Here is a 13,640-nt window from a genome sequence, read left to right on the forward strand (position 1 = left end):
TGTCACCCCAGTGTCTGATCCAAGCCCATGTTCCAGACCTTACCCATGTTAATGCTAGTACCTATGCCAAGATTCATGCCCATGTTGATGCCAGTACCCATGCCAAGGTCAGAGTTTAAATCAGAATACGTGCCTGAATCCATGCCGACATCAGGGTCGATGCCCAGAATCATGCCTGAAACCATGTCTATGCCTGAATCCATGTCCTGTCCAGATACCATGTCCTGGCTGGAGCCCGATCCCGAGACCAAGTCTAGTCCAAAGCCCCTCTTCATGTCTGAGTCTAATCCAAAGCCCCTGTTCATGTCTAATCCAGAGCCCAAGCCTATGTCTAAGCCTGAATCCAAGTCTATCTGAAGAGACGAGAGGTGAAACGTCTTCAAGACTTTTCAAGCAAGTCCAGTTGCTCTCTTCTACCAACCACAGATTACTATGTACCTGGACGACTGAGTATCTTCACAGATATGTTTCTACGCACTTTGGGATGAGTTCCCTTCGACTAGTGCGGGAGTATGAGAGGACTTCCAGAAAACTGGCAGACATCTTAGCCAGAGAGGATCGTTCATTTTTGTCAACCTGGAATGACCATCACTGAACAGAGGTGGGTGTCTATGACATCTATCAGCCACCTTCAATGCAGCCATCAGCATTCTGATTCGGATTCTATTATGATCCTTGAGAGGATAAATACTTGATACTCCCTATTAGACAGACAGAACTGAGGATGCCTTTCGGACGAGAGGCAAAACGTCTTCAAGACTTTTCAAGCAAGTCCAGTTGCTCTCTTCTACCAACCACAGAAGTCTATCTGAACTTGCATTCATACCTGAATCCATGTCTCAGTCCATACCCAAGCCAGTATCTATGTCTGAGCTCTCATCCATCCTCATGCCCCAGGTCAAGGCCTGACCTGAGCCCAAGCCCCTGCATAAGCCCAGGTTCCAGTGCCACATCTGCCCAGACCCAGAGCGGAGCTCTGAGGGGACATTTTCATGTGCCAGGCCCCTTACCCCAAGGCAGCCCAAGGAGGATTTTAGCTCCTAGAGGGAGCACTTTGGGGGGCGGTTCTGTCATGCTTTCACGCGCTTGAGCCTGGTGCTGTTTGAGCAGCCGTGCGCATGCTCATTGTGAGTGCCCTTGGGATAATTTGATCATTGCACACACCTGTCGCTGATTTGGAGCACTATCAGCGCATGCTTAAAAGAACACTGCCAACACTAACACTTTTTGTGAAGTATTAACACTGTATCTCATGTTTGTTCTGAGCCATGTTTAAGTACTCTGTTTTATGACTCTCTGTTTTATGTTCTGTTTAGTGACTGCTTTCTGTTTGTTTTGTCTCGGGTTTGCTTGTTTTCTCTGACCTTGCCTCACATTTGTTTATAGCATACTTGTAAACACTTACATGCTTGTAAACACTTCCCTGCGGTTACATCTGTCTCAACGCTGGTTTCCTGACAGTTACACATAAACTAAAAATTTTCAAGCATTTTTCTATTTTAATTTTGATAATTATGGCCTACAGCACAAAAAAAACCCTCAAAATATGAGAATTATTTTATTTTGAGTTTGAGTAAAACTACACTGTGTCTACACTTGGTCTAGTTTAGTACACACAACCACACTCATGGGGAAGACTGCTGACTTGACAGCTGTCTGGAAGATGATGATCAACCCCCTCCGCAAGGAGGGTAAGCCACAGAAGATCATTGCTGAAAAGGCTGGCTGGAAAAGGTCCACAAGCAAAAGGGATGATCACAGCCTTGAGAGGATTGTCAAGAAAAGTCGATTAAAAAACTTGGGAGAGCTTCACAACGAGTGGGCTGAGGCTGTTGTCAGTGTATCAAGAGCCACCGCACACACACGTTTTCAGGAAAGGGACAACAACTGTTGCATTCCGAATATCAAGCCACTCCTGAACCAGAGACAATGTCAGAAGTGTCTTACCTGGGCTAAGGAGAGAAAGAGCTGGACTGTTGCTCAGTGGTCCAAAGTCCTCTTTTCAGATGAAAGTAAATTTTGCATTTCATTTGGAAATCAAGATCCTAGAGTCTGGAGGAAGAGTGGAGAGGCAAAGAATCCAAGGTATTTGAAGTTGTGTGAAGTTTCCACAGTCTGTGATTATTTGGGGTGCCATGTTATCTGCTGATGTTGGTCCACTGTGTTTTATAAAGTCCAAAGTCAACACAGCGTCTACCAGGAGATTTTAGAGCACTGCATGCTTCCATCTTCTGACAAGCTTTAGGGAGATGCCGATTTCCTTTTCCAGCAGGCCTTAATACCTGCTCACAGTGTCAAAACTACTACCAAATGGTTTGTTGACCATGATATTACTGTGCTTGATTAGCCAGTCAACTCACCAGACTTGAGCCCTATGGCGAATCTATGAGGTATTCTCAAGAGGAAGATGGAATACCCGACTCAGAAATACAGATGAGCTGAAGACCGGTATCAAAGCAACTTGGGTTTCAGTAGCACCTCAGCAGTGCCACAGGATGATCGCCTCCATGCCCCGCTGCATTGATGCAGTAATTCGTGGTAAAGGAGCCCCAACCACATACTGAGTGCATAAATGAACATACTTTTCAGAAGGTCGACATTTCTGTATTGTAAATCATTTTTTGATTGTTTTTAGGAAGTATTTTAATAATTTGAAGTACTGGATTTCTGATTTTCATGAGCTGTAAGCCATAATCAAACTTAAAACAAAAAAGCTTGAATTATTTCACTTTACATGTAATATATAAAGAATACATGAAAGTTTACATTTTTGAATTCAATTATGAAAACAAACTTGTTCACAGTATTCTAATTGAGGTGTGTGTGTGTGTGTGTGTGTGAGAGAGAGAGAGAGAGAGAGAGAGATATTACACACACACAACTCTAGGAAAAAAAAATTGAGACCACTTAATTTTTTTTTCTTAAATCAGCATCTCTGTGTATGGCAGCCATTTCATTCCACTGGGAATTCCAACACAAGCACAGCTCGTTTTATTTAATGGTGTACTGATTAGCTGATCACCTGAACAAAATCTTATTTAATGAGGAAAAGTATAAAAAATCACTACTGTGGTCATTACTATCCTCTTGCAATAGGACCAGTTTGGATGGCAAAAACAGTGCTAGTAGTATCTTAAATTTTAATTGGAATACAAAAGTATCTATTCATCATGCCAAAAGAGTTAAAAAGAAAAGTTCTGAGTGAGAAACAGAAGGGTTAAATTCTGGCTTTACTGACTGAGGGATACAGTGAGCATCAGGTTGCTTACATCCTCAAAATGTCAAAGATGGCAGTTTATAAAAACAATGTCAAGCAGCAGACATTGGGGACAACAAAGTTAGAGACTGGCAAAGGGCAAAAAGGACTCTCCACTGACCAGGATGATCGTCAACTCCTTTGAATGTCACTCAACAACCGTAGGATGACCTCAAGTGACCCACAAAAAGAATGGCAAATGCCAGCTGGGTTTAAGTGTACAGCAAGGACGATTCAGACAGGGTTGAAGTCATGCAGAGCTTGAAAAAAAAGCCCTTCATCAATGAGAAGCAGAGTCAGGCTAAGGTTTGCTAAAGACCAAAGGATTGGACTGTGGAGGACCGAAATAAGGCTGCCATCTTTGATGAATCCAGTTTTCACCTTTTTCCACTACTTGGTCATTTATTGGTTAGATGGAGATCTGGAGAAGCCTACAAGGGACAATGTCCTGCATCCATTGTGAAATTTGGTGGAGGATCGATGATGATTTGGGGGTGCTTCAGCAAGACTGAAATGGGGCAGATTTTTGTTTGTGAAGGACACATGAATCAAGCCACGTATAAGGTTATCCTGGAAGAAAATTTGCTTCCTTCTGCTCTGACAGTGTTCCATAACTCTGAGGATTGTGTTTTCCAGCAGGACAGTGCTCCATGCCACACAGCCAGGTCAGTCAAGGTGTGGATAGAGGACCACAAGATCAAGACCCTGGCATGACCAGCCCAATCTCCAGACCCGAACCCCATTGAAAACCTCTGGAATGTGATCAAGAGGAAGATGGATGGTCATAAGCCATCAAACAAAGCTGAGCTGATTGACTTTATGCCACTCCTGGTGCAAAAAGTCATCCAAGAGCAACGTGAAAGACTGGTGGAAGAGCATGCTAAGATGCATGAAAGCTGTGATTAAATGTCAGGGTTATTCCACTAAATATTGATTTCTGACTTCATCCTAAGTTCAAACATGAGTATTATGTTGTTTAAAATTGAATACGATCTTGATTTTCTATACATTATTCAAAGTCTGAAAACACTTCATCTTTTTTGTTAGTTTGACCAGTTGTCATTTTCTGTAATTAAATGCTTTTAAGTGATGATGTTTTTGTGTGGAATTTGGGGTAAATGTTGGGGTAGTTTATGGAATAAAACAAAAATGTTCATGTTCCTCTAACACATACCCATACCTATAAATAGTAAAATCAGAGAAACTGATAATTTTGCAGTGGTCTCTTAATTTTTTCTAGAGCATTATATACACTGATCAGTCATAAAATTGGAAATACTGACAGGTAAATTGAATTATATTGTTGTTTCAGTGGCACCTGTCAAGGGGTGGGATATATTAGGCAGCAAGAGAACAGTCAGTTGTTGAGGTTGATGTGTTGAAAGCAGAACCAGGAACACCCCACAAGATGTGCCATCTCCAAAATGGCACATCTTGTGGGGTGTTCCTGGTATGCAGTGGTTAATACCTACCAAAAGTGATCCAAGGAAGGACAACTGGCGAACTGGTGACAGGGTCATGGATGGCCAAAGCTCACTGATTTGCATGGGACACGAAGGCTAACCCATATGGTCCAATCCCGCAGAAGAGCTACTGTAGTGCACAAATTGCTGAAATAGTTAATGCTGGTTAAAACAAAGGTATTGGCATTTACTTTTTCAGCAGTTTGTGCTCATTACACACACACAATAATCTTTATTAGGTTCTCAAAATGGGGTCTTCATACATAATTTACAAGTGTTTTATAAAAATATAAATAATTCTAAATTACAAATAATATAGAAATAAATGGAAATATTATATGGAAGTATATAAAATGGTGTTATCAAACCCTAATAAGAGTACTATTTACAATGTTATCATCAAACTTATCAGAAGTAGATGTGCAGCCACCTCTCAAAATAATGCAACTTTAAATTACGTTTAAAAATGGATACTGATAGAGACTTGGAAATTGCCTCTGGGAGTGAATTCCAGACTAAGACCCCTCTCTAAAGAAATGAGTTCTGTGCCTCGGCAGGACAACACTTAGGGATATTCAGGTTGTTACTATCCCTAGTATTATGTTGATGTATACTGGAGCATTTCCTGAACAAGCTCGTAAGATAATTAGGGGCAATATTATTCATGCATTTATACACAAGCACAACATTTCTTATGGTTAATAAATCATAGAGGCAAAAGCTTAAGTTCCTTAAGAGTAGGTGTTATGTGATCATATTTGTGCTGCCCAGATAGAATTTGGGCAGCAACATTCTGGACTAGTTGTAACTTTTGAATATTTGAATTCCTGGCACTTAACCAGACAGTAGAACAGTAAAAAAAGCATAGTAAAAATTAAAGAGTTAAGGATTGTAAAGAGTGCCTGCCAGTCAAAAAGGTGATGGATCCTTAAAATAAAAAGGTGGCACAGTGGTGTAAGTGGTTAGCACTGTTGCCTCACAACAAGAAAGTTCTAGGTTCGAGCCCAGCGGTTGATGGGGGCCTTTCTGTGTGTGGAGTTTGCATGTTCTCCCTGTGTTTGTGTGGGTTTCCTCCGGGTGCTCTAGTTTCCCCCACAGTCCAAAGACATGCAGTTAGGTTAACATGGGACAGCCTTGAGCTGAAGTGCCCAAGAGTGGCGGCGCACACGTATGCGGCGGCTTTGCTCTCCTTTGATAAACTAAATTTTGTTGTACATTTGTGCAGTGACAATAAAGGCATTCTATTCTATTGTATCCTACTTATTACTAGTTTGCTTATTAGATTGGCAGCTAGAGTCCTCATATGTTCATCGGATGATAAGTTCTTATTGACTATAACGCCAAGGTCTCTAACTGAGTGAATGACTGGAAGCTCCTTCCCCAAGAATGTAATGGGTAGGACCTATCCTACCCATTACATTCTTGGGGAAGGAGCTTCCAGTCATTCACTCAGTTAGAGACCTTGGCGTTATCTGACTGAGCATCTTGCTTGATCCAAACACACAAAACTTGGTCTTGTCAGGATTAATCAGCAAACTGTACTTACAACACCAAGCAGCCACCCACAGTAGGTCTTGCTTGCGGTCATTCAGTCCTCTGTTGATCTCTTTGTTGGAGAATGAGATGTAAAGCTTGGTATCATTGACATATGACTAAACATTACATGCCTTGCAAATTGATGGTAGATCATTAATAGACAGGTTGAAGAGCAAGGGACCAAGGATGGACTCTTGTGGAATACCATACTTTAGACCCAAGGGACTTGAGAGGGAACTGTTAATGCGTACTTCTTGTCTCCTGCTTGTCAAATAACTTTGGAACCATGTTAGGGCCATCTCGGAAACGTTGAGGTCTTGTAACTTCGTAAATAATTTCTGATGGTTGATACTATTGAATGCCTTGGTAAGGTCTAGCAGGACAACAGCAATCACCTTTTTCTCATCAATGGCCTTGTACAAATGATTATTGAAGAGAACCCCCAGAGTTTCCATTGAGCGACATCTCTCATTTCCACTTTGATGAACCGAGAGTAGATTATTAGATGTCAGATAGCTGACAAACTGGTCATGTGCAATACACTCCAAGACCTTGGACAATACAGGTAACAAAGATATAGAATGGTTGTTACTGGCAACCTCATGGTCCCCTTTCTTCGGATGGGCCGCTACCTCAGCTAGCTTCCAGTTTCCTGTATTTGATGGTAACAACGTATATTTTTTATTTTTCAAGAATTACTAGGAGTTATTACCTGTGACATTCGAAACTCTTAGGTGAGTTGGAGAGGGGATACCCCGCCAAGGCTGCATGCATTGTGTTAGCACGAGCATGTAGCCTATGGGAAATGAAGTGTGTTGGATTAGCACTAATTCCATGTTTTTGAAAATCATAATGTGTGTGTGCATATTTAACAGCTGTTCCACGAAATCGAGTTGTACATGAGCTGATAGTTGACGAGGCACAGAGCGCTGAGATAGCTATGAGCCACATACGATGAGATTGAGTGGAATAACTGTTTTATTATATCCACATTCACTGGATTTTGAGAAACAGCATTTTTATTTTTTGCAAATTTGATAAAATCGTTATACAAAATGTCCGACAAAATCATTTCTGCTGAGAATGCAAACAAACTGGTGAAATGACAATAGCAGTTTGTGAAAAAATAATAATTATTGAGGGCGGCATGGTGGTGTAGTGGTTAGCACTGTTGCCTCACGGCAAGAAGGTCCTACGTTCGAACCCAGTGGCTGACAATGGCCTTTCTGTGTGGAGTTTGCATGTTCTCCCTGTGCTTTCCTCCAGGTGCTCTGGTTTCCCCCACAGTCCAAAGACATGCAGGTTAGGCTACAGTGGTGCTTGAAAGTTTGTGAACCCTTTACAATTTTCTATATTTCTGCATAAATATGATCTAAAACATCATCAGATTTTCACACAAGTCCTAAAAGTAGATAAAGAGAACCCAGTTAAACAAATGAGACAAAAATATTATCCTTGGTCATTTATTTATTGAGGAAAATGATCCAATATTACATATCTGTGAGTGGCAAAAGTATGTGAACCTTTGCTTTCAGTATCTGGTGTGACCCCCTTGTGCAGCAATAACTGCAACTAAACGTTTCCGCTAACTGTTGATCAGTCCTGCACACCGGCTTGGAGGAATTTTAGCCCATTCCTCTGTAGAGAACAGCTTCCTTACTACCACCACCATGTTTCACAGATGGGATAAGGTTCTTATGCTGGAATGCAGTGTTTTCCTTTCTCCAAACATAACGCTTCTCATTTAAACCAAAAAGTTCGATTTTGGTCTCATCCGTCTACAAAACATTTTTTCAATAGCCTTCTGGCTTGTCCACATGATCTTTAGCAAACTGCAGACGAGCAGCAATGCTTTTTGGAGAGCAGTGGCTTTCTCCTTGCAACCCTGCCATGCACACCATTGTTGTTCAGTGTTCTCCTTATGGTGGACTCATGAACATTAACATTAGCCAATGTGAGAGAGGCCTTCAGTTGCTTAGAAGTTACCCTGGGGTCCTTTGTGACCTCACCGACTATTACACGCCTTGCTCTTGGAGTGATCTTTCTTGGTCGACCAATCCTGGGGAGGGTAACAGTGGTCTTGAATTTCCTTCATTTGTACACAATCTGTCTGACTGTGGATTGGTGGAGTCCAAACTCTTTAGAGATGGTTTTTAACCTTTTCCAGCCTGATGAGCATCAACAATGCTTTTTCTGAGGTCCTCAGAAATCTCCTTTGTTTGTGCCATGATACACTTCCACAAACATGTGTTGTGAAGATCAGACTTTGATAGATCCTTGTTCTTTAAATAAAACAGGGTGCCCACTCACACCTGATTGTCATCCCATTGATTGAAAATACCTGACTCTAATTTCACCTTCAAATGAACTGCTAATCCTAGAGCTTCACATACTTTTGCCACTCACAGATATGTAATATTGGATGATTTTCCTCAATAAATAAATGACCAAATATAATATTTTTGTCTCAATTGTTTAACTGGGTTCTCTTTATCTACTTTTAGGACTAGTGTGAAAATCTGATGTTTTAGGTCATATTTATGCAGAAACATAGAAAATTGTAAAGGGTTCACAAACTTTCAAGCACCAGTGTAGGTGTGAATGTGACTGACTGTTTGTCTCTATGGGTCAGCCCTGTGATGACCTGATGACTTGTCCAGGGTGTACCCCACCTCTCGCCTATAGTCAGCTGGGATGGGCTCCAGCTTGCCTGTGACCCTGTACAGGATAAGCGGCTACAGATAATGAATGGATGGCTGGATGGAATCATTCTTGAAAAATTAAGATACATTCTTACCATCAAATACTTTTATTACATATTTTGTTGCTTATTTTTGTAGTTTTTGGAGTTTTGTTTCCGAGTACAGTTTTTATTTCATCCTTGGTTGGTTCTGTAACAGGTGCAGATATTTTCTTCTTTAGGGTTTTTTTGGTGGTTGGAAAATCAACTTAAAGGTTCATTACCGCAACCAACTGGGCTGGAGTGTGGAACAGAGACATTGGAGGGGAAAAAAAGAAAACTATATTCTTTTAACCATTTCTGTTTCTTTTAAATACAGGGTTAATCAGATTTATGTTAACACTAATGGATTATTTTTCTCCTGCAGATAGACGTATGCCATGAGTGACAGATTAAATGGTACTGTTGCTTGCTGGCGTTTATATGCTAAACACGATGGCGAACAGGTTGAGACCATCCTGTAAATCATCTTGCACATATGTTGTATGTTTTGTGAATAAATGGTTTCTACCATTTAAGTGTTAACATAATTTTGACTAAGCCTGTACTTGATAAAGCCATTTTGTTTTTCTCTACTCACGGTATATGAACTGATACCCTAGTAGTAAAGTAGTAGGTTGCTCATATCCAGTGAATGTGGCTTATACAGTGGTGCTTGAAAGTTTGTGAACCCTTTAGAATTTTCTATATTCCTGCATAAATATGACCTAAAACATCATCAGATTTTCACACAAGTCCGAAAAGTAGATAAAGAGAACCCAGTTAAACAAATGAGACAAAAATATTATACTTGATCATTTATTGAGGAAAATAATCCAATATTACATATATCTGTGAGTGGCAAAAGTACGGTATGTGAACCTCTAGGATTAGCAGTTAATTTGAAGGTGAAATTAGAGTCAGGTGTTTTCAATTAATGGGATGAAAATCAGGTATGACTGGGCATCCTGTTTTATTTAAGCAACAGGGATCTATCAAAATCTGATCTATACAACACATTTGTGGAAGTGCATCATGGCACGAGCAAAGGAGATTTCTGAGGACCTCAGAAAAAGCGTTGTTGATGCTCATCAGGCTGGAAAAGGTTACAAAACCATCTCTAAAGAGTTTGGACTCCAACAATCCACAGTCATACAGATTGTGTACAAATGGAGGAAATTCAAGACCATTGTTACCCTCCCCAGGAGTGGTTCACCAACAGAGATCACTCCAAGAGCAAGGCGTGTAACAGTCGGCGAGGTCACAAAGGACCCCAGGGTAACTTCTAAGCAACTGAAGGCCTCTCTCACATTGACTAATGTTAATGCTCATGAGTCCACCGTCAGGAGAACACTGAACAACAGTGGTGTGCATGGCAGGGTTGCAAGGAAATAGCCACTGCTCTCCAAAAAGAACATTGCTGCTTGTCTGCAGTTTGCTAAAGATCACATGGACAAGCCAGAAGGCTATTGGAAAAATGTTTTGTGGACGGATGAGACCAAAATCGAACTTTTTGGTTTAAATGAGAAGCGTTATGTTTGGAGAAAGGAAAACACTGCATTCCAGCATAAGAACCTTATCCCGTCTGTGAAACATGCTGGTGGTAGTATCATGGTTTGGGCCTGTTTTGCTGCATCTGGGCCAGGACGGCTTGCCATCATTGATGGAACAATGAATTCTGAATTATACCAGCGAATTCTATCGGAAAATGTCAGGAAATCTGTCCATGAACTTAATTTCAAGAGAAGGTGAGTCATGCAGCAAGACAATGACCCTAAGCACACAAGTCATTCAACCAAAGAATGGTTAAAGAAGAATAAAGTTAATATTTTGGAATGGCCAAGTCAAAGTCCTGACCTTAATCCAATGGAAATGTTGTGGAAGGACCTGAGGTGAGCAGTTCATGTGAGGAAACCCACCAACATCCCAGAGTTGAAGCTGTTCTGTATGGAGGAATGGGCTAAAATTCTTCCAAGCCAGTGTGCAGGACTGATCAACAGTTACCGGAAATGTTTAGTTGCAGTTATTGCTGGTCTTTCTCCGTGCTCTCACGGAAGGCGGTCGCATTTCTCTGCCTCTCCCTTCCCTTATCTTCCCTGCTTCTGCTGTCTCATCTGTCTGTTGTCTATACTTTTGAGAGACTCTCTCCGCACTGCTCTCCAAACTAAAAATCATGGAATTGATAAACTGGTCTCTTCACACAATTGACACAATCTTCTCGATGAGAAGCCTGGGTTCGGGGGAACCAGCCTGTCCTGCCGGAACGTTTGCAGCTGGCTACACAATGGACGTGTGGGAGAGGTAGCCGGTCGTGTGCCTGGCGGTTCTTTCTGTGGAGGACATTGAAGACATCTACCTATTCGGAACCATGATTACAGGACGTTTGCTGATTGGATTAGGCATTGCCCTGGTTTATCGAGGAAATCAGCAAACGGTGACAGCTGTCCAAAGCCCCATAAAGCTGCCCGACATGATTGAAGCGGTGGGCAGAGCTGTCGGGACTCAGACTGTGGCTATTGGAACTGCAACATGGATAACATCATGGAGAAGCTTTTGGCTTTGCAAAGGAAAATGGATCGATTCGGAGACCAGAATGGACAGAGTAATTGTGTAAAGGAATGCGTCTACTTGCCCCAAGACCAAACAATCCCAATCTTATCTGCTTTCGGCTCCCTCAGACAGCACTGGCCTTGGCCAAGGCTGTTGCTGGGACAACAACTCCCCCTGAAGATCACTACAGTGAGACTCTCTCGTATTCCTTCCCCCACTTCCTATGGTCACTGCTTTTACCCCCAGTGTGACAAGTGGGTAAGTGCCGTCGTGGCTGCAGGACCGGACTGCTTGTTTGCGCTGGGTTACCTATATCTCTGCCCCTCCTTACCCCCCTCCCATGATCGCCCCCTCCCTTCCCCCCTTCCCCCACGAGTCCCGAGTTTTCATGTTGTAAAGTGTACTGTGTTTTTTTTTAATGTTCCCACACTGTACTCCCCACAGGAGCATAGTGTGGGGGTTGCTTTTTTCTCCTCCCATGTTACTCTGTATTTTTCATCCCCGTCTTCCTGTCCTGTCTATTCCCCCTGTGTCAATTGTATGTATGTGTACAGTATATGTACAGACAGGTTGATGGCTAATTTCGCTGGTACTTGTGACTAAGTGACAATAAAGGGTTCATTCATTCATTTCATTCATAAGGGGGTCACACCAGATACTGAAAGCAAAGGTTCACATACTTTTGCCACTCACAGATATGTAATATTGGATCATTTTCCTCAATAAATAAATGGCCAAGTATAATAATCTTGTCTCATTTGTTTAACTGGGTTCTCTTTATCTACTTTTAGGACTTGTGTGAAAATCTGATGATGTTTTAGGTCATATTTATGCAGAAATATAGACAATTCTAAAGGGTTCACAAACTTTCAAGCACCACTGTATGTGTGTGTGTGTGTGTGTTTCTGAAAATCAAGTAAAAACTGTTAATGCAGCATTCTAGAGAGAAATCTAGTAGTCACAAAAATTTTTCCTCCTCACATTAGCTCTTCTACAAAGAGATTGTATTTTAATTTTCAGAGAAAAATTGCTCAATCTGACAGTTTGAGCTCATGACACCGAGTGATGTAAGACAAGAGCACTTTCTTGAAAAAGTTTTCCCGAACAAGCAAACTTGAGCAAACCTACTAAAGTTTTTAAAAGATTACAACTTCAAATTCTATACCAAGTCTCGAGTCTTGTGGCTTGCTTCCTCGATGGTTATGTCATTGAGAGTACCTGCTGCAGGATAAGATGACAGCCCTGCATGCTTGTTCCATGCAGTTTTGAAATGTGTAAAGCAGTACATGATTCATTCTATCATTTAGCACCTGTTACTTGAGAGAGATCAGAAGCAGATTGAAATTTATTCTTCAGAAACCTGGTTAACTGATTATCATTTCAAAAAATCCTCACAGACCTAATATTGTGTTTAGCACAATTACCACTTTACTTAACACTTGTGTGGCTTATGGCCCTGAAGCATCTGTTGAATCATGTGACAGTTTCTTAATCTATTTCATTGATAAAATTAAAAAAAGGTCGTTTTACTAGCCCTGTATAGACCTCTTTCTCCGTCAAGTGTGCACAGACACCTTTTAATTACGTTGAACCTGTCACATTGCCCTGCCTTAAATATATAGTCTCCCTTATGAAACCTACCACATCTCCCCTTGATGTAATCCCATCAAAATGTTTTAAAGAAAAACATTTGATGTCCTGCAGCATAGTGCTTCATCACACAGTTCCTCAATGTTTCAAATATGCGATTGTCCAACCTTAGATCACAGGTATTACAATATCTTCCGACCATCGTTCTCAAAACCATAATTTCTCTCCAGAGTTTTGGAAAAGGTTATATATTCCCAGCTTGTCTCATTCCTGAAAGCAAATTATATATTTGAAGTTGTTCAGTCAGGATTTTGAGCATTTCGCTGCGCTGAATCTGCACTTTTAAAGGTAAAAAAATGACTTCTGACTTCAGGAAGTGTGCTATTTTAATTCTGTTAGACCTCAGCGCGGCCTTCGACACTGTGGATCAGGATGTGCTGACTGCACAACTGAAACATTATGTAGGTATTTAAAGTGCAGCACTAAATTGATTTGTGTCTTATCTCAAAGAACAAACCTTTTTAGT

Source organism: Neoarius graeffei, chromosome 9 (assembly GCF_027579695.1).
Source record: "Neoarius graeffei isolate fNeoGra1 chromosome 9, fNeoGra1.pri, whole genome shotgun sequence".
Taxonomy (NCBI): domain Eukaryota; kingdom Metazoa; phylum Chordata; class Actinopteri; order Siluriformes; family Ariidae; genus Neoarius; species Neoarius graeffei.